General features: G+C 45.7%; 1 long non-coding RNA gene across 3 annotated transcripts in view; it reads right to left on the bottom strand.

Annotated features, from left to right (window-relative positions):
• Positions 1–24,839, bottom strand: part of LOC132208193 (uncharacterized) — a 59,618-nt gene that overhangs the window by 22,669 nt on the left and 12,110 nt on the right. For all 3 annotated transcript variants that reach the window (XR_009444275.1, XR_009444276.1, XR_009444277.1), the window contains 3 exons: positions 13,023–13,081; positions 6,879–6,962; positions 1,136–1,293 (listed from right to left, as the gene is read on the bottom strand). This is a non-coding gene — a long non-coding RNA (uncharacterized LOC132208193). The remainder of the gene's footprint in view (positions 1–1,135; positions 1,294–6,878; positions 6,963–13,022; positions 13,082–24,839) is intronic.

Raw genomic sequence — 24,839 nt, 5'->3', positions numbered from 1 at the left:
TTTCCAGTTGGTTCCTCAACATATTGCTCAAGAAAACCATCCCGTATCCATTCCAGGTCTGTTCTAGTTCTGTTATAAACTAGTAGAGCTCTCAACAATAAATTAGAAGGTTATGGCTTCAAGCTGTAATTTATATTTAAGCATAATTTTTAGGGTAATACTTCAATGAAGTACTGAGGAATTTGGATTGTCGGAGATGCCAGCATTCAGAAGAGGCATTAACTTGAGGCTCCACCTGCTGTTAAGAGCTCAGATCAACTGAAGTCGTGACACACTTTGCCTGGGTAATAAATTCTAGTGACAAACCAGTCCATATCAATAGTGCAAGATAACAAAGTGTGGAGCTGGATGAACACAGCAGGCCAAGCAGCATCTCAGGAGCACAAAAGCTGACGTTTCGGGCCTAGACCCTTCATCAGAGAGGGGCATGGGGAGAGGGAACTGGAATAAATAAGGAGAGAGGGGGAGGCGGACCGAAGATGGATAAAAAAGAAGATAGGTAGACAGGAGTGTACAGGTGGGGAGGTAGGGAGGGGATAGGTCAGTCCAGGGAAGACAGACAGGTCAAGGAGGTGGGATGAGGTTAGTAGGTAGGAAAAGGAGGTGCAGCTTGAGATGGGAGGAAGGGATGGGTGGGAGGAAGAACAAGTTAGGGAAGCAGAAACAGGCTGGGCTGGTTTTGAGATGCAGTTGGGGGAGGGGAAGAACTGGGCTGGTTTTGGGATGCAGTGGGGGAAGGGGAGATTTTGAAGCTTGTGAAGTCCACATTGATACCATTGGGCTGCAGGGTTTCCAAGCGGAATATGAGTTGCTGTTCCAGCAACCTTCGGGTGGCATCATTGTGGCACTGCAGGAGGCCCATGATGGACATGTCGTCTGAGGAATGAGAGGGGTAGTTGAAATGGTTCGCGACTGGGAGGTGCAGTTGTTTGTTGCGAACCAAGCGGAGGTGTTCTGCAAAGTGGTTCCTAAGCCTCTGCTTGGTTTCCCCAATGTAGCGGAGGCCACACCGGGTGCAATGGATACGATATACCACATTGGCAGATGTGCAGGTGAACAAAACGAAAATGAGCTCAAAATTCATACTGGCAAGTAGACCCGCTTGACATTATGAATTGGTGCAGAGCACACTTACATGTTGGAAGCAACTGCGGACACTTGGTTCAATGGTGCTGCCTCCAAATGAAGCTACCTCACCCAGCTGCCGAGGGATCTGGACTGCAGCGTGAAGCAAAAGGCTCAGGCTTCGTTGGTCACATAAATCTGTGGGTTCAGCTACTTGTTTGAAGATATCTGCAAAAGTTATCCAGAAGAAAAATACTGACATTCCTCAACTTAAGGGAGGTAGTTGAGAGTTCAATACATCCAATACATCTTCCTCAATTGCCTTGCTTTGTAAATCATCTTAAAACATTATTTTATGATCTTGATTGGCTATTTGCAAACAACTGTGGAAACAAAAACTTCTGTTTGTTTACAACAATGGACAATGTATGTTGTATGATTCTCCAAGGAAGTCATTTTGTCAATTTCTTTCTTGATTGTAAATCTCAAACCTCTCTAATAGCTCCTCGTTCATTTCACAGAGGTAATCTTTGTGTGGACCTGGAAAACATCGGCACGGTCCTCAATGAATATTTTGTGTCAATCTTTACAATGGAAAAGGACACTGCAAGTAAGATATCAGGGCAGAGGACCTCGGAGCATCAGAGGTTAAGATACAGGGAGATGCAGCTGGTTGAGCAACTTTAAAAGTGGATACATCTACAGGGCGAACTGAAACGTATACCAGCTAGCGGGGGAAGTGAGGGAGGAGATATCTGGGCCGCTGGCAGCAATTTTCAAACCCTTGTCAATCACACGTGAAGTAATGAAACACTATTAACATTGTCCCACTATTAATAAACGGAGAGAGGAACAGACCAGGAAATTAAAGGCCAGTCAGAATAATCTCAGCACTGGTGAAGCTATAAAGAGGCATTCTTAGGGGTAGAATGTACTTGCAAGAAATAATCAGGGATAAACACTATGGATTTGTTAAGATGAGGTCACATTATGCATTTGATGTGGGCTTAGTAAAGTCCCTCTTGGCAGATTGAGCAAGAAAACAACAGCCATGGGATCAAAGGCAAAGAGGCACACTGGAGCCAAAACTGGCTGTGGCAGAGAGCACAGGGTGATTGATGGTAGAGGGATATCTATTTGACAGGATGTTTGCTTTCAGTGGGGTTGTGCAGGGCTTTCCACAAGGACCCTTGAAATTTGTCAAGTTAATTCATCATTTGGGCTTAAACACAGGATGTATGACTGTATTGCTAGCGAATGGCTAATTTAGTGAGGAGGATATCGATGGAATGGCCATGTAAATAACAGCCATGGGATCAAAGGCAAAGTGGCACACTGGATCCAAAATTGGTTGACAGACAGGAAGAATAAACTTCAGGAGGAGATCAACAGACTGGTCAGCTGAGCACAGCAACTGAACTCAACCAGGAAAAGTGTGAGCTAATGAACTTGGGACGGCGAACAACGCAAGGGATCACACTATGAAGGGTGTAATCCTGGAGATGACTGAAAAAACCAGCTGCCTGGGCTGGGGGTTGTCATGGAATCATATAGTACAGAAGAGGTCCTATGGCCCACTAAGGCTGTACCTCTAAAAATACACTGCAACATATACTAGTCGCATTTTTACACACGAGACCATTCTCTTAAATATTACGACATGTCAACTGCTCATCCAAGTACTTTTCAAAGGTTGTGAGGTTTCCTGTTTCAACTTCCCGCCCAGGCAATGCGCTCCAGACCTTCACCACACTCTGGATGAAAACGATTTTCCTCAAACCTCCTCAATATTCCCGTCTTTCTCTTTAAAATTATGCTCTATTGTTATTGATGCTTTAACTAAGGGGAACAATGCTTTCTATTCAACCCATCTATACCTCTCATAATCTTATATGCCTCTGTCAGGACCTCCATTCACCCACCAAACCTTCTCTGCTTCACAGAAAATAATGTGATTTTTTCCAGTCTTTCTTCACAGCTAAAATGCTCCAACACATGCAACATCCTTTTCATTCCCTCCAGTGCAATTACATCCTTCCTAATGGGTGGTGACCAAAATGCCACACACGACTCCAGCTGTGGCCTAACCAAACTTTTAAACAACTCCAAAGTGACCTTCCCACTCTTACAATTTATGCCACAACTGATAAAGGGAGGTGTCCCATATGTCTTTGTAACAACCCTTACTAGCCTGACCTGACCCCTTCAGGAATTCATGAACAAGCACTCCAGGGTCCCTTTTCTCCTCTAAGCTTCCCAGTGTCCTGCTATGCATTAGAGTGAGATTTTATTATCACATGCATTCAATACAGGGTACAAGAGTACAAAGAAAAGAGTACAAAGTTGCCTTAGACGGTGCCATCTCAGGTACAAAGTACCTTGGTACGCAATTTTAGTTGCAGAAGTAGAAAATTTATCCATCCTTCTTTACTCAGAGTCGTAGGGGAGTGGAATGCAATGCCGGAGAGGGGAGTGGAGTCAGCCTCAATAGGGGCATTTCATCGGCTATTAGACAAGCACATGGATGATAGTATAAGGTAGGGGCGGAGGTTAGATTGACCACAGGATTAGGGTAAAAGTTCGGCACAACATCGTGGGCTGAAGGGCCTGTACTGTGCTGTACTGTTCCATGCTCCATGTGATAAAAATAAATGAATAAGTTAAAAAATTCAGCACTACAGTCTTCTTAGTATAACAGTAGAAGAATAAAAACAAAAGTTTAAAAAGTCAAACATCACTCTCCACTGGAGTCGTACCTGAGGACTGGAGGGAGGCAAATGTAATTCCTCTCTTCAAGAAAGGAAATAGGGAAATCTCCGGCAATTACAGACCAGTAAGTCTCACGTCTGTCGTCTGCAAGGTGTGAGAAAGGATTCTGAGGGATAGGATTTACGACCATCTGGAAGAGCATGGCTTGATCAAATACAGTCAACACGGCTTTGTGAGGGGTAGGTCATGTCTCACAAAACTTATCGAGTTTTTTGAGGATGTGACTAGAAAAGTTGATGAGGGTCGAGCTGTCGATGTGATGTATATGGACTTCAGCAAGGCATTTGATAAGGTTCCCCATGGTAGGCTCATTCAGAAGGTCAGGAGGAATGGGATACAGGGGAACTTAGCTGCTTGGATACAGAATTGGCTGGCCAACAGAAGACAGCGAGTGGTAGTAGAAGGAAAATATTCTGCCTGGAAGTCAGTGGTGAGTGGGGTTCCACAGGGCTCTGTCCTTGGGCCTCTACTGTTTGTAATTTTTATTAATGACTTGGATGAGGGGATTGAAGGATGGGTCAGCAAGTTTGCAGACGACACAAAGGTCGGAGGTGTCGTTGACAGTGTAGAGGGCTGTTGTAGGCTGCAGCGGGACATTGACAGGATGCAGAGATGGGCTGAGAGGTGGCAGATGGAGTTCAACCTGGATAAATGCGAGGTGATGCATTTTGGAAGGTCGAATTTGAAAGCTGAGTAAAGGATTAAGGATAGGATTCTTGGCAGTGTGGAGGAACAGAGGGATCTTGGTGTGCAGATACATAGATCCCTTAAAATGGCCACCCAAGTGGACAGGGTTGTTAAGAAAGCATATGGTGTTTTGGCTTTCATTAACAGGGAGATTGAGTTTAAGAGTCATGAGATCTTGTTGCAGCTCTATAAAACTTTGGTTAGACCGCACTTGGAATACTGCATCCAGTTCTGGGCGCCCTATTATAGGAAAGATGTGGATGCTTTGGAGAGGGTTCAGAAGAGGTTTACCAGGATGCTGCCTGGACTGGAGGGCTTATCTTATGAAGAGAGGTTGACTGAGCTCGGTCTCTTTTCATTGGAGAAAAGGAGGAGGAGAGGGGACCTAATTGAGGTATACAAGATAATGAGAGGCATAGATAGAGTTGATAGCCAGAGACTATTTCCCAGGGCAGAAATGGCTAACATGAGGGGTCATAGTTTTAAGCTGGTTGGTGGAAAGTATAGAGGGGATGTCAGAGGCGGGTTCTTTACACAGAGAGTTGTGAGAGCATGGAATGCGTTGCCAGCAGCAGTTGTGGAAGCAAGGTCATTGGGGTCATTTAAGAGACTGCTGGACATGCATATGGTCACAGAAATTTGAGGGTGCATACATGAGGATCAATGGTCGGCACAACATTGTGGGCTGAAGGGCCTGTTCTGTGCTGTACTGTTCTGTTCTGTTCTATGTTCTATTACAGTCCTTTCCTAAGCCACGAGTTTGCAGACACTCTGAACGAGGCTTCCCCCGTGATGGTTTGTATTCCCTGCGCTGGGCTAAAACCCGCCCATCCTTGCCAGTGGACTTCACTGCTGACTGCTGTAGCTGACCTCCATCGGGCACGACAGGCTTTGCCACATTAAGTACTCTCTTATCTTATTCCTTCTTCAGGCTATATCAATCTGCCACTGACCTGCCCATCTGACTGATGACAAGATTGGAGCAGACAAGGGGACCTGGTAAAAGGTGTTTAAGATTTTGAAGGGCATAGAAAGGATAACTGGAAGCTGCTTTTTCCATTAGTTGACATGAACTCACTGACTGAAAGTGTGGCTGATTCAGAAAGTGTCTGAATATTTAAGCAGTATTTAGATATTCACTTGTGTTGCTGTAGGCTCCAGGGCTATGGGTCAAACAATCAAAAAGGAAATAAATGCCATGTGAGTTCAATGTAGACAGATCTTTGTTGAGTAGTGCAGTAACGACAGACCGCACGGCCTCCTCCTGTGCAACAAACATCCATGACTCTACAATTACACAGCTTTTCTTTGAGACATTTCTCCACTTGACTGATTCTTTGTAAATGCAAGGCCGACAAAATAAATCCTTTTATTAAAAGCTTCCATCTCACTGAGAAAGCTTCAGGCCAATTTGATAATCTGCTCTGAAAATTCTGCTCATATTTTGATAGTTATGACAAATTCTACTATCAGGGCTGTCACAATCCACAACATTCTAAATCAATCAACAATATTCTAGAAAGATGATCATTTGCCTATACAACAAATTTTAACTGATGTTTTTAAAAAATAGAGAAATAAATCTAGATCTGTCAAAAACTAATCAGTTCTTCCTTGGACCATACCTGTACAGACCAGGTTTCAATGAAATATGCCCATTAGTTGTGAGATACATTGTTGACAATAGAACATCAAATGGGGAAAAACATGACCTCACATTAAGTGTTATCACTGCTGCAAGTGAGCAGTAGAGTCATACAGCACTTCTGAATATTTTCCAAGTATTCTAATGATGAAAACATTATTGGTAACAAAAACAGCTGCTAAGATGGTGTCGTTGAGAAGCAATGGCATCAGACAGATGTAGTGCATCATTTATCCAGCAGGAATGCACTGTGCAGATTCTGCAAAGACCACGCTATAACTTAACATTAATAGTGGCAGTGACTAAATAGAGAAATATACTAAGACAGCAAACCTTTTGTTAAACAGTACCCGTGGTACCAGGAATGGGCTGAATAATCAAAAATTCCAGTTGATCAATAGGTCCACACACACAAAAAACACACACTCAATAACAGGAACATAATGCATGGGATATACACATTACTGTTCTCCTTCATTTACAGCATAAATAACTTCAGTAATGATGCAACTTCGCCTTAACTCAAACTTACTGGCAGGGAGCCTTCTCACTTGCACCCTCACCAGACATCACAGAGATGATGAGAATACAGTAAACATCTGGTGTGTAATTTTTGTCAGTTTATTGAGTGGGCTAGTTTGTTAAACAAAGTTTACGTACAGTTAAATCTACAGTTTACATGTGTATCAGCAATGATAGATTTAGTACTTACACTTGTATTTTTTCCTCCAGATGACCCTTGGACAGACATCAAGCCAATTTTCAAAGAAACACTCTGATTCTTCCACTCCTACCCCTGGAAAAGGAAGTTACAGAATGTCACTGACTGACTTTACTTATTTGAATACAGCATAAGATACATAGAACATAGAACAGTACAGGCCCTTCAGCCCATGATGCTGTGCTGAACTTTTACCCTAAACCTCAGGTCTATCTGACCTCCACCCCTATCTTGTATTATCACCCATATGCCTGTCAAATAGTCACTTAAATGCCCCTGATGAGGTTGACTCCACAACCCACTCCAGCTGAAACAAAGATCTCTTTGAATTGTCATTTGTCAGACATGTATTGAATCAAAAAACAAATTTCTCACTTCCACAGATTTCTACAGCATGTTAATATGATTTGTGAAAGTTAATATTTCACCCTTTTATTTTACAAATACAACTTTAAACAAAATGCTACTGTAAAGAACTTCTACGCTGGTATTTGTGCATATGCCATTTCAGTTTTGTGATCTGTTTCTATGCAACGAGTGATAAATACTTCGATTAAAACGGTTGAGAGCAGTATATGTGAGATTTAATACCATGCTTTATCTGCAGATAGTCCATCTGCAGGTAGTTATTCATGAGGCTCAACTAACATCATGTCTCAGAGGAGCTTGTGACCTCTGGGTTAGGTACTGTTTGACCGTTGCCTACTGGTCACTAGTTGAGACGAAAGAGAACTACTAGCTGCTATCCATTTTCAACAAGTGATCACGATAATCTACCTGCATTTCAACGTCCCATCAACATTCAAGAATAATAAAATGTGAGGCTGGATGAACACAGCAGGCCCAGCAGCATCTCAGGAGCACAAAAGCTGACGTTTTGGGCCTAGACCCTTCATCAGAGAGGGGGATGGGGTGAGGGTTCTGGAATAAATAGGGAGAGAGGGGGAGGCGGACCGAAGATGGAGAGAAAAGAAGATAGTTTGTGGAGAGGAGAGTATAGGTGGGGAGGTAGGGAGGGGATAGGTCAGTCCAGGGAAGACGGGCAGGTCAAGGAGGTGGCATGAGGTTAGTAGGTAGGAGATGGAGGTGCAGCTTGGGGTGGGAGGAAGGGATGGGTGAGAGGAAGAACAGGTTAGGGAGGCAGAGACAGGTTGGACTGGTTTTGGGATGCAGTGGGTGGAGCGGAAGAGCTGGGCTGGTTGTGTGGTGCAGTGGGGGGAGGGGACGAACTGGGCTGGTTTTAGGATGCGGTGGGGGAAGGGGAGATTTTGAAGCTGGTGAAGTCCACATTGATACCATTGGGCTGCAGGGTTCCCAAGCTGAATATGAGTTGCTGTTCCTGCAACCTTCGGGTGGCATCATTGTGGCATTCAAGAATTGTTGCTCGAAGAGGCTTCTGTGTAACAAGTAGGAGTAGAATCAAGATCAACCATGTTGTTTTCCCAATGTGAACCAGCTGCCAACACCATATATATGGGACCATCTTAATCATTCTTCTACAATTAACTTTTACAACAGACAACAGGTGCAGGAGTAGGCCATTCGGCCCTTCAAGCCAGCACCACCATTCATTATAATCATGACTGATCATCCACAAACCGTATCCTGTCCCTGCCTTATCCCCATAACCCTTGATTCCACTATCTTGAAGAGATCGATCCATCTTTTTCTTGAAACGATCCAGAGACTTGGCCTCCACAGCCTTCTGGGGCTGAGCATTCCATATATCCACCACTCTCTGAGTGAAGAAGGTTTTCCTCAACTCTGTTCTAAATGGCCTACCCCTTATTTTTAAACAGAACCTCTGGTTCTGGACTCACCCATCAGCGGAAACATGCTTCCTGCCTCCAGAGTGTCCAATCCTTTAATAATCTTCTGCATCTCAATCAGACCCCCTCTCATCCTTCTAAGCTAGGTCCCTGTACAGCTGCAGAAGGACGTCTTTGCTCCTATACTCAATTCCTCTTGTTATGAAGGCCAGCATGCCATTGGCTTTCTTCACTGTCTGCTGTACCTGCATGCTTGCTTTCATTGACTAATGTACAAGAACACCAAGATCACATTGTACTTCCCCTTTACCAACTTGACTCCATTGAGATAGTAATCTGCCTTCCTGTTCTTGCTACCAAAAAAGTGGATAACCACACATTTATTAACATTAAACTGCATCTGTCAGCCATCCGTCCACTCACCAAGCCAATCCAAGTCATCCTGTATTCTCATAACATCCTCCTCACATTTCACACTGCCACCCAGCTTTGTGTCATTGGAAAATTTGCTAAGATTACTTTTAATGCCTTCATCTCTATCATTAATGGATATTGTAAACAGCTGTGGTCCCAGCACCGAACCTTGTGGCACCCCACTGGCCACTGCCTGCCATTCCGAAAGGGACCCGTTCATCACGACTCTTTGTTTCCTGTCAGCCAGCCAATTTATAATCCAAGTCAGTATTTTGCCCCCAATAACATGTGCCCTGACTTTGCTCACTAGTCTCCAATGTGGGACTTTATCAAAGGCTTTCTTAAAGTCCAGGTTCACTACATCCACTGGTTCTCCCTTGTCTATATTCATAGTTACATACTCAAAAAATTCCAGAAGATTCGTCAAGCACAATTTCCCCTTTGTAAATCCATGCTGACTCTGACCTATCCTGTCACGGCTATCCAAATGAGTTGTAATTTCATCTTTTATAATTCACTCCAGCATCGTTCCCACTACTGACATCAGTCTAACCGGTCTACAATTTCCTGTTTTCTCTCTCCCTCTTGGACTCACCCATCAGCAGAAAAATGCTTCCTGCCTCCACAGTGTCCAATCCATTCATAATCCTATCCGTCTAAATCAGATCCCCTCTCATCCTTCTAAACTCGAGAGGACACAAGCCCAGTCGCTCCAATCTTTCAACATATGATAGTCCCGCCATTCCGGGAATTGACCTTGTGAACCTACGCTGCACTCCCTCAATAGCAAGAATGTCATTCCTCAAATTGGGAGACTAAAACTGCACACAGTATTCCAGGTGTGGTCTCACCAGGGCCCTGTACAGCTGCAGAAGGACCACTTTGCTCTTATACTCAATTCCTCTGATCTGATTGAGGCATAGAAAATTATGACAGGCACAGGCAGAATACATTGTGAGAATCCTTTCCCCAGGGCACATGTGTCTAAGACCAGATGGCACAAGGTTAAGGTGAGGATGAAACCAGATGGCACAAGTTTAAGGTGAGGAAGTCTGAGGAAAAGCTTTTTCATGTCAAAACTGGTAGACGTATGGAGCACGCTGCCTGAGAGGGCAGTAGAGGCAGGTATTCTCAACATTTAAAAAGCATCTGGGATGAGCATTTAAAATGCTAGGTCAAAGTAGGCTCTGGACCAAGTGTAGATAAATGAGATTAGTGCAGTTTGGTGTTTGTTGGTAGGCATAGATATGGTGTTTCTATGCTGTATGACTCTACGAGATTGACGGTCACAAAATTTTATTCAACATCTGGCCGTTTATTCCTTGACATTAACTGGATGATGTTCATATTGTGCGCATTATACACGTCATTCTCCAGCACTAACATTTGTAACCGTGAAGAACCGTGAGGAAGAAAGGCTGAGGGTCTTAGGTCTGTTCTCATTGGAGAGAAGGAGGTTCAGAGGGGATTTAATAGAGACATACAAGATGATCAGTGGACTAGATAGTGTGGACAGTGAGAGTCTTTTTCTGAGGATGATGGCATCAGCTTGTCTGAGGGGGCAGAGCTACGCATTGAGGGATAATAGATTTGAGATAGATGTCAAAGGCAGGTTCTTTAGTCAGAGAGCGGTAAGGATCGCCCTGCCTGCTGATGTAGTTCACTCAGCCACATTGGGGGCATTTAAACAGTCCTTGGATAAGCATATGGATGATGATGGGATAGTGTTGGGGGATGGGTTAAGATTAGTTCACAGGTCGGCGCAACATCGAGGGCCAAAGGAACACTGGCTTTGTGTCCCAGAAATAGGTCCAGCATTGCACTGTCCCTTACAAGCTCATCTCCATGTTCATGTAAAATAATCTATCAAATGTATTTGAAGAATTATTTCCCAAGTCAAACTTTTATCTAATCTCAATTAATGTTGTGCAGTTGAAATCCCAGAATATAATTATTATTTTATTAGCTTCTCACCCCTCAGTGAATTCCCTGCTCTTCAACTGCCCACTGCTTGCAAGGCCGATAGCTTAAATTCCTCACAACATTAGCAAACCCTTGTGCAAGGATTTTGGTTCCTTTCTGCTTCAGCTGCAGACCAGCCCACTTGTAGAGGACATACCATCCTCACAAATTCTCCTTCAGATCCAGGAGTCTAAATCCCTCCCCAAACACAAACACTTGAGCCAAGCATTCATCTGTTTTCTTCCCCTTTTTCTTGCCTTCTCAGCATGTGGCACCAGGAATAATCCAGAGATTACAACTTTACAGGTCCTGCTATTTAATCCACTGCCTAGCTCTCAGAACGCTTGGTGCAAGCGTTACCCCAAACCAAATCACTCATCTTACCAATGTGTACATCGAGCTGTGTCTTACGGTCCTCCTCCTTCAGGATCCCCTTAATGACATTGTTGACCTGGTTAATATGCCACAATGGAGTCACAGGTACGACTGTGAAAAATCTGGTCCACCCAGATCGTTGCAATGGGCAAAAAAGCACACCATTTGTCTCTACTTGCCAGGGGGCTAAGGCAGTTTGGTGTGTCCACAAGGACAACTTTCATTGATGTACCAGAGAAAGCATCCTATCTGGATGCATATCACAGCATGGTTCCTCTAGCTGAACAATCCCTATTTATTATGGCTCTTGCCTTTCTTCTTCCAGGCAGAATTGGAGAGAGCGAGCGCGCGACAGACAGAGCGAGAGAGATGGGCAATGAGGGAGAGAGAGACAGACAGACAGACAGAATGGGCGACAGAATGTGAGTGTGAGCACGCCTGCATCAGACAGTGAGAGAGATGTTGCTGAGGTGGAGATAGTTGAGAGTGTTGATCACCAACGATCTCTCCTGGTCCACCCAGATCGTCACAATGGGCAAAAAAGCACACCAATGTCTCTATTTCCCCAAGAGGCTAAGGCAATTCAGTGTGTCCACAAGGACAACAATTATTGATGTACCATAGAAAGCAACCTATCACGGCATGGTTTGGCAACAGCTCTTCCTCAGGTCATAAGAAACTACAGAGTCGTGAACACAGCATAGTCCATTATGCAAACCAGCCTTCCATTCTTCTGTTTGTGCCTGTGAGTCAAGTGATGGGGGATAACAGGGAGAGGAGAGATAATGACAGGGAGAGAGAGAGGGAGAGAGGGAGAGAGGGAGAGAGGGAGAGAGGGAGAGAGGGAGAGAGGGAGAGAGGGAGAGAGCATGAGAGAGAGAGAGAGCATGAGAGAGAGAGAGAGCATGAGAGAGAGATGAGATGAGGAATAAGAAATGATGAGTGGTCAATACCTGGAGGAAAAAAAGAACCGTGTGTGAGCATTAAGAGAAGCCGCTGGCTGTAATATGGAGGCTAGTGTTTTACTGATTGTACGAAACGAAAAGCAAGTGTCACCTCTTGGTGTTAGGGGACAGGAGATGCGCATTAGAGAAGGAGATATAGTCAGCCTTGTTAGAGACAGCAGACACGTTGCAAATGCATAGAAACTGAAATTAAAGCTTTCTTGTCAATGTGTAAAGAGGTGAGACAAATATGACCGGCTAATATTGTACCTTTGCGCTCAGTAAAATGATAGAATCATGATTCAGGGAATCCTTACAGTGTGGAAACAGGTCCGTCAGCCCAACACGTCCACACTGCCCCTCAAAGCTTCCCACCCAGACCCATCCACCTATAACTCACCTAACCTACACATCACTGAACACCTTGGGAAATTTAGCATGGCCAATCCACCTAACTTGCACATCTTTTCACCGTGGGAGGAAACTCGAGCACCCGGAGAAAACCCATGCAGACACATGGACAATGTGCAAACTCCACACAGACAGTGACCTAAGGGCGGAATTGAACCCAAGTTGTTGGTGCCATGAGGCAGCAGTGTTAACCAGAGCCCCTGTGCTCTTTATTATGCCAATTAAGCTGCAAGCATTTTTTTTTAAGAAAGTAAACTTACCATCGTCACAGGATGCGAGTGCTTTCAATTTCTGTCAGCTTGGAGAACTTTATCCGCATCTGCAAGGGCAAGGTGATGGCAATGGTGTGAGACTGGTTAATATTCTGCAGCTCGCCGTGCAAAAAATTAACAGCATCTCCAATGCTTTTTACCTCGGGGCATAACAGAAAGACAAGAACATGAAAAAATCCTGAAATCTTCCTCCAATTTCAATCTCAGTTGGACCATCCCTTCATCAAAAGCCACAACCAAACTGAACAGTAACTTGGTTCACTCCAAATCAACTATAACACTAATTTCCAAAACTCAATGTCCTGTTTTTCGAAGATATCTGCATGTTCCATGGAAAATCATGTATTTTCCACTGCCTACCAGGCCAATCATTTGTTCACTATGATCTCTGTCTCTCTCTCTCTCTCTCTCTCTCTCTGTATCTTGCCCTCTTTGATTTCTGTAATTCACGCCCTCCCTACCCTCAGCTACCTGTGCTCATATGCTCGAGGCTTCTCCAATTTTCTGATGTTCGTGCTAATGCTTTAAGATCCCCGCACTGAATGTCAGCAATTTTTTTCAAAAGCCTCAATGACTACTGCCCAGTGGCTCTGACATCCATATTTATAAATATGAAGTGCTTTGAGAGGTTGGTCATGGGCCACATCAACTCCAGCCTCCCACATTACCTTGATCCACTGCAATTCACCTACTGATGCAGCAGATCCATGGCAGATGCCCTCTCCTTGGCTTTACACACATCTCTGGAACGTCCAGATAACAAGGGCATCTACGTCAAGCTCCTACTTATTGAGCACATCTCCACCTTCAACACCATAATTCCATCTGCCCATCCTGGGCCTCCTGCAGTGCCACAACAATGCCACTCAAAGGTTGCAGGAACAGTACCACTTATTTTGCTTGGGAACCCTGCAGCCTAATTGTACCAGTGTGGACTTCACAAGCTTCAAAATTTCCCCTCCCCACCTACATCCCAAAACCAGCGCAGCTCATCCCCACCTCCCTAACCTGTCATTCCTCCCACCTATCCACTCTCCCACCTCAAGCCCTACCCCCATCTCCTACCTACCAGCCTCAGCTCCACCCCCTTGGCCTGGTCGTCCTCCCTGGACTGACCGATCCCCTCCCTAACTGCCCACATACACTCATCTTTACTGGCTCTATCCGCCGCCTCTTTAACCTGTCTGTCTCCTCTTCACCTACCTTCTCCTTTATTCAGAGACAAAGGGAACTGCAGATGCTGGAGAATCCAAGATAACAAAGTGTGAAGCTGGATGAACACAGCAGGCCAATCAGCATCTCAGGAGCACAAAAGCTGACATGTTGGGCCGAGACCTTTCATCAGAAAAGGGGGAGGGGGAGAGAGTTCTGAAATAAATAGCGAGAGAGGGGGAGGCGGACCGAAGATGGAGAGAAAAGAAGATAGGTGGAGAGGAGAGTATAGGTGGGAAGGTCGGGAGAGGATAGGTCAGTCCAGGGAGGACAGACAGGTCAAGGAGACGGGATGAGGTCAGTTGGTGTGAAATGGAGGTGCAGCGTGAGGTGGGAGGAGAGGATAGGTGAGAGGAAGAACAGGTTAGGGAGGCGGGACAAGCTGGGCTCGTTTTGGGATGCAGTGGCGGGAGGGGAGATTTTGAAGCTTGTGAAGTTCACATCGATACCATTGGGCTGCAGCGTTCCCAACTGGAATATGAGTTGCTGTTCCTGCACCCTTCGGGTGGCATCATTGTGGCACTGCAGGAGGCCCATGATGGGCATGTCGTCTAAGGAATGGGAGGGGGAGCTAAAACCGTTCGCGACTGTGAGGTGCTGCTGTTTACTGCGAACCGAGCGGAGGTGTTAGCTTGCACTCACTGGAGCACTGCAGCAAGCCTGAGACAGAGATTTTGGACAGGGATCATGATGGGGCGCTCAAGTGACAGGCAATTGGAAACCTGGGGCCATTCTTACGGCCAGAAAAAAGGTGTTCTGCCAAGCGGTTGGTCAGTCTGTGTTTCGTCTCCCCAATGCAGAGGGAGACCATATTGAGAGCAGTGAATACAGTAGACTAGATTGAGTGAAGTGTGGGTAAATCGCTGCTTCCCCTGGAAGCCTTGGATAGTGAAGCGGGAGGAAGTAAATGGGCAGATGTTATGCCTTCTGTGGTGGCATGGAAAGTGCTGTTGGGTTATGGGGAGCTGTTGGGAATGGATAAGGAGTGGATCGAGGTGTCCCGATGGAATGGTCCCTGCGGAAGGCTGACAAGAGAGGGGAGGGGAATATATGCCTGGTGGTGGGATCTTGTTAGAAATCGTGGCTGATGTTCTTCTCGATGTGGATATTGATGGGTTGGTCATTGAGGACCAGGGAACCTCATCAGGGGTGAGGCCAAAGTGTAGGACATGGGTTGGACATGGCTGAGATCTCTGTCAACCACGAACGCAAGGATGCTCAGGTGAGGAAGAATGTAGACATTTCGGAAACCCTCCAGCAAAAGATGATATCATGAGTTCAAGTGGATCTGTCTGGACAGTCCTGTCTGAAGATTTTGTGATGTAAGACTCTCTTGTTTGTCATAAAGGATATGGTTGAGTGATCATATTCAAATAGAAGAGACCAAGAATGTGAGGCTGGAGAATGGGTTGAGAACCATGCCTCTAGGATTCCTCTGCATGTCTATGCTTGGCTTGGGCTACTATGGTTACCTTGTCCCAGTTTTGTATGAGAGGCGTGATTCTCCACCCATAATGCAACCAACAAGCAGATACAATTGGGCCCCCACATACAAACCCATATAGATCAAAACCGGAAGTGACAGTACTCATGGTAACAGACCGGACAGTATAAATTCCAGACAGAGTAGAGTAACATTGTTTTGTTGGAGGCTCTAGTGATGATGTCATTGATCATGGTGACGAAACGTCTGAATGAAAACAAGCCAACTCGGCGAGCAAGTCAACAACCGCAATTTGAACTATCTTGTTCAAGTGTTTCATTTTTGATCTTGAATGTTAAATCTCGCTCCAACACAGGGATGGAAGATGACAGTCAACAGCTGCATTCTAACTAATTCATATCGAATCATTGTTTTGACCAGTCCAGAAACATGTAGGTTAGGCGGATTGGGAATGCTGAATTACCCACATTGCCCACATACGTGTAGGTTAGGTATATTCGCCATTGGAAATGCAGGCTGACAGGGATAGAGTAGGGAATGGGGATGGGTCTGGGTGGGATGCTCTTTGTAGGGTTGCTGTGGACTTGTGGAACTGAATGGCCTGTTTCCACACTGGGGATCCTATAAACCTAGGTTTTACTCAATTCAAGAGAGAGTGAGTTTATCAATTGCTAAACGCAAGAAGTCATAAGGCACCACAAATATGCACAAGTTAGACACAAGAAATTAGCTCAAAAAACATAAAAGTTAAGAGGGATACGGATAGTTCAGAATTTGGATTGTTTGTGAAGAATAGAAAGTGGGATGTTGTGGCCACTAAGTTGGGCGATCCCTGTAATGCTGATATGAATTCAGCAGTTAATTTTGAGATTCTTGTTGAAATTCTTTTGACCTTGTTTCCTTTTTGACATCGCCCTGGTTTGCAGAGCTCAGAGCAAAAGATTGTCTTTTCTTCTAACCTGCAGCGTAGGCCTATGAAATGGCTGTCCTAGAACTGCGACCTCCACAACTCCGTAGACCACATGAGCGTATTTGCCCAGGAATACACACACACTGACATTAAAGAACTATTGGGATAACAATACTCAGCATGGGACTGGAAAAGACAGCATGTAGAAACAGAAAACAGCTGTAAATAATGTCAAGAGGTCAAATAAAGTTATAAAGCAAAATTAATGGCTCTTTGCTTGCGTGCTCATTGTATTCAGAACAAAATCAACAAATTAAGAGCACACATACAGGTTGACGGGCATGATTTGAGAGCTATTACAAAGACATGGTTCTAAGGAGATCAACACTGGAGGTAAATGTGCAGGGCTACGTGACATTCAAAAAAGACAGGCAGGAGGGAAACTGACTGTAAGCGATGAAATTACTGTGAGAATAAGAAACAATCTTCAATCAGAAGATGTAGAATCCAATTTTATTTATTTGTTAATGGGAGGAGGACATCACTAGCTACGCAGTGTTTATTGTCCATCCCTCGTTGCCCAGGGGACAGTTCAGAGTCAATCATATGGCTGTGGGTCTGCAGTCACAAGTAGGCCAGACCACGTAAGGATGGCAGTTTGCTTTCCTAAAGGGCATCAGTGAAGCAGTTGGGTTTTTCTGACATTTGGCAATGATTTCATGGTCATCATTAGATTCTTCATTCATGATTTTCTTTTATGTTCAATTCAAATTCCACCATCTGCTGTGCTGTGATTTGAACACAGGTCCCCAGAATGTTATCTCAGTCTCTGAATTAACAGTCTAGCAATACCACCACTGGGCTATTTCCTCCCCAATCTTGGAACAAGAAAACCTGTAGCTGACTCCCACATGGGGAAAAACACTGAACCAGGAGCTTCTTCAAACGGGGTGATCGCCTCTCCTTACATTTTAAAATAGCTATGAACAATCAGGAACTTGTGGGAAGCTACTAAATTGGGGGAAGGAGTATTAGGTAGGAGCTGAGCAGTATTCATTGGGAGGAGCTTTTATTGAACAAGTCGACATTTGATACGCGGGAGTTATTTAAAGACCTACTGATCAGCATTCAGAACTGGCCTATTCCAGGGAAGGAGGAATGACAAGGATGGCAATCTAAGGACATACGGACATAAGAAATAAAGCAGGAGTAGGTCATCTGTCTCTTTCAGCTCACTCTGCCATTCAATAAGGTCATGGCTGATCTTTGTGCGGACTCAGCTCCACTTAGCCGCCATTCACCATAACCCTCAATTCCTTTCCTGTTCAAAGATCTACCTGTCTTGGCCTTTAAAACATTCAATCAGGGAACCTCAACTGTTTCACTGAGCAGAGAATTCCACAGATTCACAACCCTTTGGATGAAGCAGCTCATCCTCAACTCAGTCTTAAATCTGTTCACCCTTATTTTGAGGCTGTGCCCCCCAGTTGTAATTTCACCCATCAGTGGAAACAACTTCCGTGTTTCTTTCCTATCTATTTCTTTCATCATTTTAAAAGTTGCTATTAGAACACCCCTCATTCTTCGAAGTTTCAGTGAGTGCAATCCTAGTCTCCTCAATCTCTCCCCATACAGCAACATTTTCAATTCTGGAATCATTCTTGTGAAGCTCCTTTGCACCCCCTCCAGTGCCAGCACATCCTTTCTAAAGTGAGGAGACTAAAACTGTACAAACTACTCTACATCAAGCTTTACCAGCACCCTATACAACTGGAGCATCCCCTCCCGATTTTTAAACTGCATCACTCGAACTATAAGGGACACTATTCCATTTGTTGCCTCAATTACCAGCTGCATCTGCAAACGTTCTGTGATTCATACACAAGGTTGCCCAGCTCCCTCTGCATAGCAGCATGCTACAATTTTTCACCATTTAAGTAATACTCCATTTTGCCCTAATTGCTACCAAAATGGACAGCCTCACATTTACCATCATTGCACTCCATCTGCAAGACCCTTGTCCATTCATTTAAACTTTGTGTCCATCTGCAGATTTTCATTATCCTCTTTACTCTACCACTCATTTTAGTGTTAAATGTGATCTGTGAACTGTAATAGTACATGGAACAACACAGCGCAGAACAGGCCCTTTGGCCATCCATGTTGCGCTGACCTGTGAACTAATCTAAGCCCATTCCCCTACACTATCCCATCAGCATCCATATGCTTATCCAAGGGCTGTTTAAATGCCCTTCATGTGGCTGAGTTAACTACATTGGCAGGCAGAGCATTCCACCCCCGTACCACTCTCTGAGGAAAGAACTTGCCTCTGACATCTGTCTTAAATCCATCACCCCTCAATGTGTAGCTGTGCCCCCTTGTACCAGCTGAAGTCATCATCCTCGGAAAAAGACTCTCACTGTGCACCCTATCTAATCCACTGACCATCTTGTATGTCTCTACTAAATCCCCTCTCAGCCTCCTTCTCTCCAATGAGAACACACCCAAGTTCCTCAGCCTTTCTTCATAAGACCTTCGCTCCAGACCAGGCAACATCCTGGTAAATCTCCTCTGCACCTGTTGCAACGATTCCACATCCTTCCTGTAATGGAGCGACCATGCAATATTCAAAGCGAGGCCGCACTAGCGTTTTGTAGAGTTGCAGAATGACATCACGTCTCCGCAACTCAATCCCTCTACCAATGCAACCTAAAACACCATCAGACTTCTGAACAGCACTATCAACCTGGGGGGCAGTTTTCAGGAACCTATGTACATGGACACCAAGATCCCTCTGTTCATCTCCACTACCAAGAATCTTTCTGTTGACCCGGTGTCCTGCCTTCCTATTATTCCTCCCAAAGTGAATCACCTCACATTTATCCGTATTAATCTCCATTTGCCACCTTTCGGCCCAATTTTGCAGTTTATCCAAGTCTCCCTGCAACCTGCAACATTCCTCCACAATGTCCACCACTCCATTGTCTTTAGTGTCATCTGCAAACTTACTAACCCATCCACCAATGCCTGCATCCAAGTCATTTATAAAAATGACAACAGCAGTAGTCTCAAAACAGATCCTTGAGACACACCACGAGTAATCAGACTCCAGGCTGAATATTTTCCATCAACCACCACTCATTGCCTTCTTAGTGAAAGCTAGTTTCTAATCCAAATGGCTAAATCTCCCTCAATCCCGTGCCTCTGTATTTTCTCCAATAGCCTACCATGGGGAAACTTATCAAAGGCTTTACTGAAGTCCATGTACACCACGCCAACTGCCCGACTCTCATCCACATGATTGAGTTTTTTGAGAAGGTGACCAATGAAGTTTGTGAGACACGACCTGCCCTTGACAAATCCATGTTGACTATCTCCAATCACATTGTTGCTTTCTAGATGATTATAAATCCTATCTCTTATAATCCTTTCCAAAATTTTTCCTACAACAGACGCAAGGCTCACAGGTCTTTAATTGCCTGGGTCATTCTTACTGCCCCTCTTGAACAAGGGCACAACATTTGCACTTCTCCAGTCCTCTGGTACTAAACCTGTAGACAATGAGGACTCCAAGATCAAGGCCAAAGGCTCCACCACCTCCTCCCTAGCTTCCCAGACAATCCTCGGAAAAATCCCATCAGGCCCAGGGGTTTTATCTACCTTCACACGTTGTCGAATTGATAACACTTCCTCCTTACTAACCGTAACCTTTGCAATTCTAGTAGCCTCTAACTCAGTCACCTCCTCTACAATATTCTCCTGTCGCTCAGTGAAAACAGATGAGAAATATTCATTTAGCACCTCTCCAATCTCCACAGCGTCCACACACAACTTCCCACTTCTGTCTTTGACTGGCCCTTTGCCTAGCCCAGTCATCCTCTTATTCCTCACATACCTATAGAGAGCTTTAGGGCTCTCCTTTATTTACCTGCCAATGTCTGCTCATGTACCCTCCTTGCTCTTCTTAACTCTCTCTTTAAATCCTCCCTAGCTAATCTGTAGCTCTCCATCACCTCATCTGAACCAACTGGTCTCATCGTCACATCAGCCTCCCTCTTCTGCTGAACAAGAGATACAATTTTTTTAGTAAACCACGGTTCCCTTAGCTGATCGCTTCCTCCCTGCCTGACAGGGACGTACCTCTCAAGGACACGCAATATCTGTTCCTTAAACCAGCTCCACAATTCAATTGTCCCCATCCCCTGCATTTTGCTAACCCATTCTATGCCTCCTAAGTCTTGCCTAATTGCACTACAAGGGAGGAATGGAGAAGCAGACAGTGAAGGGGACTATCAGAGATTACAACAGAACAGAGATAGACTGGAGAGTTGGGCAGATAAATGGCAGATGGAGTTCAATCCAGGCAAATGCGAGGTGATGCATTTTGGAAGATCAAATTCAAGGGCAAACGAAACAGTAAATGGAAAAGTTTTGGGGGAAATTGATGAACAGAGAGATCTGGGTGTTCAGGTCCATTGTTCCCTGAAAGTGACAATGCAGGTCAATAGGGTGGTCAAGGCGGCATATGGCATGCTTTCCTTCATTGGACAGGGTATTGAGTACAAGAGTTGGCAGGTCATGTTGCAGTTGTATAGGACTGTGGTTCGGCCACATTTAGAGTACTGTGTCCATTACCAAAAGGACGTGGACGAGAGGAGGAAAATTTAGGGGAGATATGCATGGCAAGTTCTTTACACAGAGGTTGGTGGGCACCTGCCAGCAGAGGTGGGCGACGCAGACACACTAGCATCTTTTAAGATATATTTGGACAGGTACACGGACGGGCAGGGAGCAAATGGACACAGACCGTGAGAAAATAGGTGACTGGTCAGACAGAGGATCTTGGTCGGCGCAGGCTTGGAGGGCTGAAGAGCCTGTTCCTGTGCTGTAATTTTCTTTGTTGTTTTGACTGACTGGAGTGAGGGAGGGAGGGTGCGACGGCTGGAGCGAGGGACAAATGGATGGCTGGAGGGACCGAGCGAGGGAGGAATGGATGGCTGGAGGGAGGGAGCGAGGACTGACAGGAGGAAGGAATGGATGAATGGAGGGAGGGAGCAGGAGGACGGGGCGGGGGGGTAGGAGGAGGGGGTTGGGGGGGAAGGAGGAGGGGCGGGTAGGGAAGGGAGGAGGGGGCAGGGAGAGAGGAGGGGAGGAGAGGGGGTGGGTTCGGTGCCAGGCAGCTGTTCAGGCAGGTACCAGAGATAGTGGGAACTGCAGATGCTGGAGAATCCAAGATCTTGGCCTGCTGTGTTCATCCAGCCTCACATTTTAGTGTTCAGGCAGGTAGCTGTGCCCAGGAGCCGGGCGAAGAGGCCTTCTCCCACCTCGGATCCCCGCTCCCGGCCAAGGCGGCGCAGGGCCGAGCCACTGAGCAGCGAGCTTTCCAGCAGCCTGGATGCCTGCTCCTCGCCCAGTGGTCATGCCGGAGGCTGTAGGGGTCCGGGATCGTGGTACGCTGATCCCGATGCAGAACAGCTGGGTCCTCAGTCCCCTCCCGGGAAAAGGGTTCCAGACAGCGGACTCGTCACCGAGGCAGAGGGGGGGGGAAAGGCGTGAGTAGGAACAGGAGAGGAAGGGGATTGACTGAGAGGGAGAAAGAGACAGACTGTGTGTGTGAGAGAGAGAATTAGAAATGCAGTCTGATTGCGGATGGGTTGGGTTTAAACAGATTTTTAAACTTTTAAAAAAAAACTCAATGCTCCCTGCTGAGCGGGTGGAGATGCACGGATAGATAAACACACGGCGAGAGGAAGAGAGACACAGAGAAAGACAGAGCGCCGGGGGCGGGGGCAGGGGAGAGGGAGAAGTTCACAGGGAGAGACGGAGAGAGAACGGCAGAGCACACACAGAGGGAGGCAGAGACAAGACGAGAGACAGAGAGGAGCGCGCGCGCGCGCACACACACACACACACACACACACACACACACAAGAGACAGAGTGAAAGAGAAAGAAAGAGAGACAGAAGTGCACAGCGAGGTGGCAGAGACAAGACAACAGAGAGAGAGAGAGACGTAGACACAGAGTGAGGCACACACAGAGATGGAGAGACAGAGATTGTGGGTGTGGCGAGGGGTGGGTTTTTGAGAAAATGGGAGGGGGGAGCGAGGGCGAGAGAGAGAGACACAAAGAGACAAAGACAGAGTCGTAGAGTTGTGCAGCAGGGAAACAGACCCTTCAGTCCAACTCCTCCATGCCAACCAGATATCGTAAATGACTAGTTCCATTTGCCAGCATGTTGCCCATATCCCTCCAGACCCTTCCTATTCATGTGTCCATGCAGGTGACTTTTAAATACTGTGATTATAATAGCCTCTGGCACTCCTCTGGCAGTTCATTCCATACACAAACTATACTAGGGAGAACACATTGGCTCCAAATCCATCCACCATCCTCGGAGAAAAAGAACAGGAAATAACATGACCAACACAAGGAAACCTAAACACTTGAATAGAAAGCGGGACCGAACACCAGCGCTTCACTGGAGGCTCACTGATGATTTTGCCTGGAATGGTGACGAATCATCTGAAAACTAACCTTCCAGCTCAGTGAGCAATCTTACATCCAAAACCTCAACCCTGAGCTAAAAATCTTCTCAAAACTCGATAATACTTGGCCACTTGATTGACAGATGCATCCTATTTTCTTTTAAAAATAAACTTTTTTTGTTTGATGTATGACTGACCAGTGTTTATTGTCCTTCCTTAACTGAGGCTTGGGAACTCTGCAGCCCAATGGTATCAATGTGGACTTCACAAGCTTCAAAATCTCCCCTCCCACCACTGCATCCCAAAACCAGCCCAGCTCGTCCCCACGTTCCTAATCTGCTCTTCCTCTCCCCGATCCCCTCCTCCCAGCTCAAGCCAAACCCCCATTCCTGACCTACTAACCGCTTCCCGCCCCCTTGACCTGTCTGTCCTCCCCAGACTGACCTCTCCCCACCTACACTCACCTCGATTGGCTTCATGTCCGACCCTTTAACTTAAGACCATAAGATATGAGTGTAAGTAGGGCCATTCGACCCATCAAGTCCACTCCGCCATTTAAATCATGGCTCATGGGCATTTCAACTCCACTTCACTGCACGCTCCCCGTCGCCCTTGATTCCTGTGAGATCATGAATTTGTTGATCTCTGCCTTGAAGGCATCCAACGTCCCGGCCCCCACTGCACTCCGTGGCAATGAATTTCACAAGCCCGCCACTCTCTGTCTTCAGAAAAGTCGTCTCATTTCCGTTTTAAATTTACCCCCTCTAATTTTAAGGCTGTGCCCACGGGTCCTAGTCTCCTGGCCTAACAGAAACAACTTCCTAGCGTCCACCCCTTCTAAGCCACACATTATCTCGTAAGTTTCTATTAGATCTCCCCTCAACCTTCTCAGCTCTAATGAGTACAATCCCAGGATCCTTAGCCGTTCATCGTATGTCAAACCTACCATTCCAGGGATCATCCGTGTGAATCTCCGCTGGACACGCTCCAGGGCCAGTATGTCCTTTCTGAGGTGTGGGGCCCAACATTGGACACGGTATTCTCAATGGGGCCTAACTAGACCTTTATAAAGCCTCAGAAGCACATCACTGCTTCGAAATTCCAACCCTCTTGAGATAAACAACAACATTACATTCGCTTTCTTAATCATGGACTCTACCTGCAAGTTAACTTTTAGAGAATCCTGGACCAAGAATTCCAGATCCCTTTGTACTTCTGTTTTACGAATTTTCTCACCATTTAGAAAATATTCCATGCCTGTATTCTTTTTACCAAAGTGAAAAACCTCACATTTACTCACATTGAATTTCATCAGCCATTTCCTGGAGCACTCTCCTAAACTGTCTAAATCTTACTGCTGCCTCTCCACCTCCTCAGTACTACCTGCCTGTCTACCTATCTTCGTATCATCGGAAAACTTCGCCAGAATGCCCCCAGTCCCTTCATCCAGATCATTAACATATAAGGTGAACAGCAGCGGCCCCACCACTGAACCCTGCGGGACACCAATCGTCACTGGTTGCCATTCTGAAAAAGAGCCCTTAATCCCAACTCTCTGCCTTCTGTCAGACAGCCAATCCTCAATCCAGGCCAGTATCTCACCTCGAACACCATGGGCCCTCACGTTGCTCAGCAGCCTCCTGTGAGACACCTTATCAAAGGCCTGTTGGAAGTCTTGATAGATAACATCTGCTGGGTTTCCCTGGTCTAACATACCTGTTACCTCTTCAAAGAATCCTAACAGGTTTTTCA

This window comes from Stegostoma tigrinum, unplaced genomic scaffold (genome assembly GCF_030684315.1).
Source record: "Stegostoma tigrinum isolate sSteTig4 unplaced genomic scaffold, sSteTig4.hap1 scaffold_310, whole genome shotgun sequence".
In the NCBI taxonomy this organism is placed as follows: Eukaryota; Metazoa; Chordata; class Chondrichthyes; order Orectolobiformes; family Stegostomatidae; genus Stegostoma; species Stegostoma tigrinum.
The sequence above is the reverse complement of the archived record's forward strand: the minus strand, read 5'-3'. Positions and strand labels throughout refer to the sequence as shown.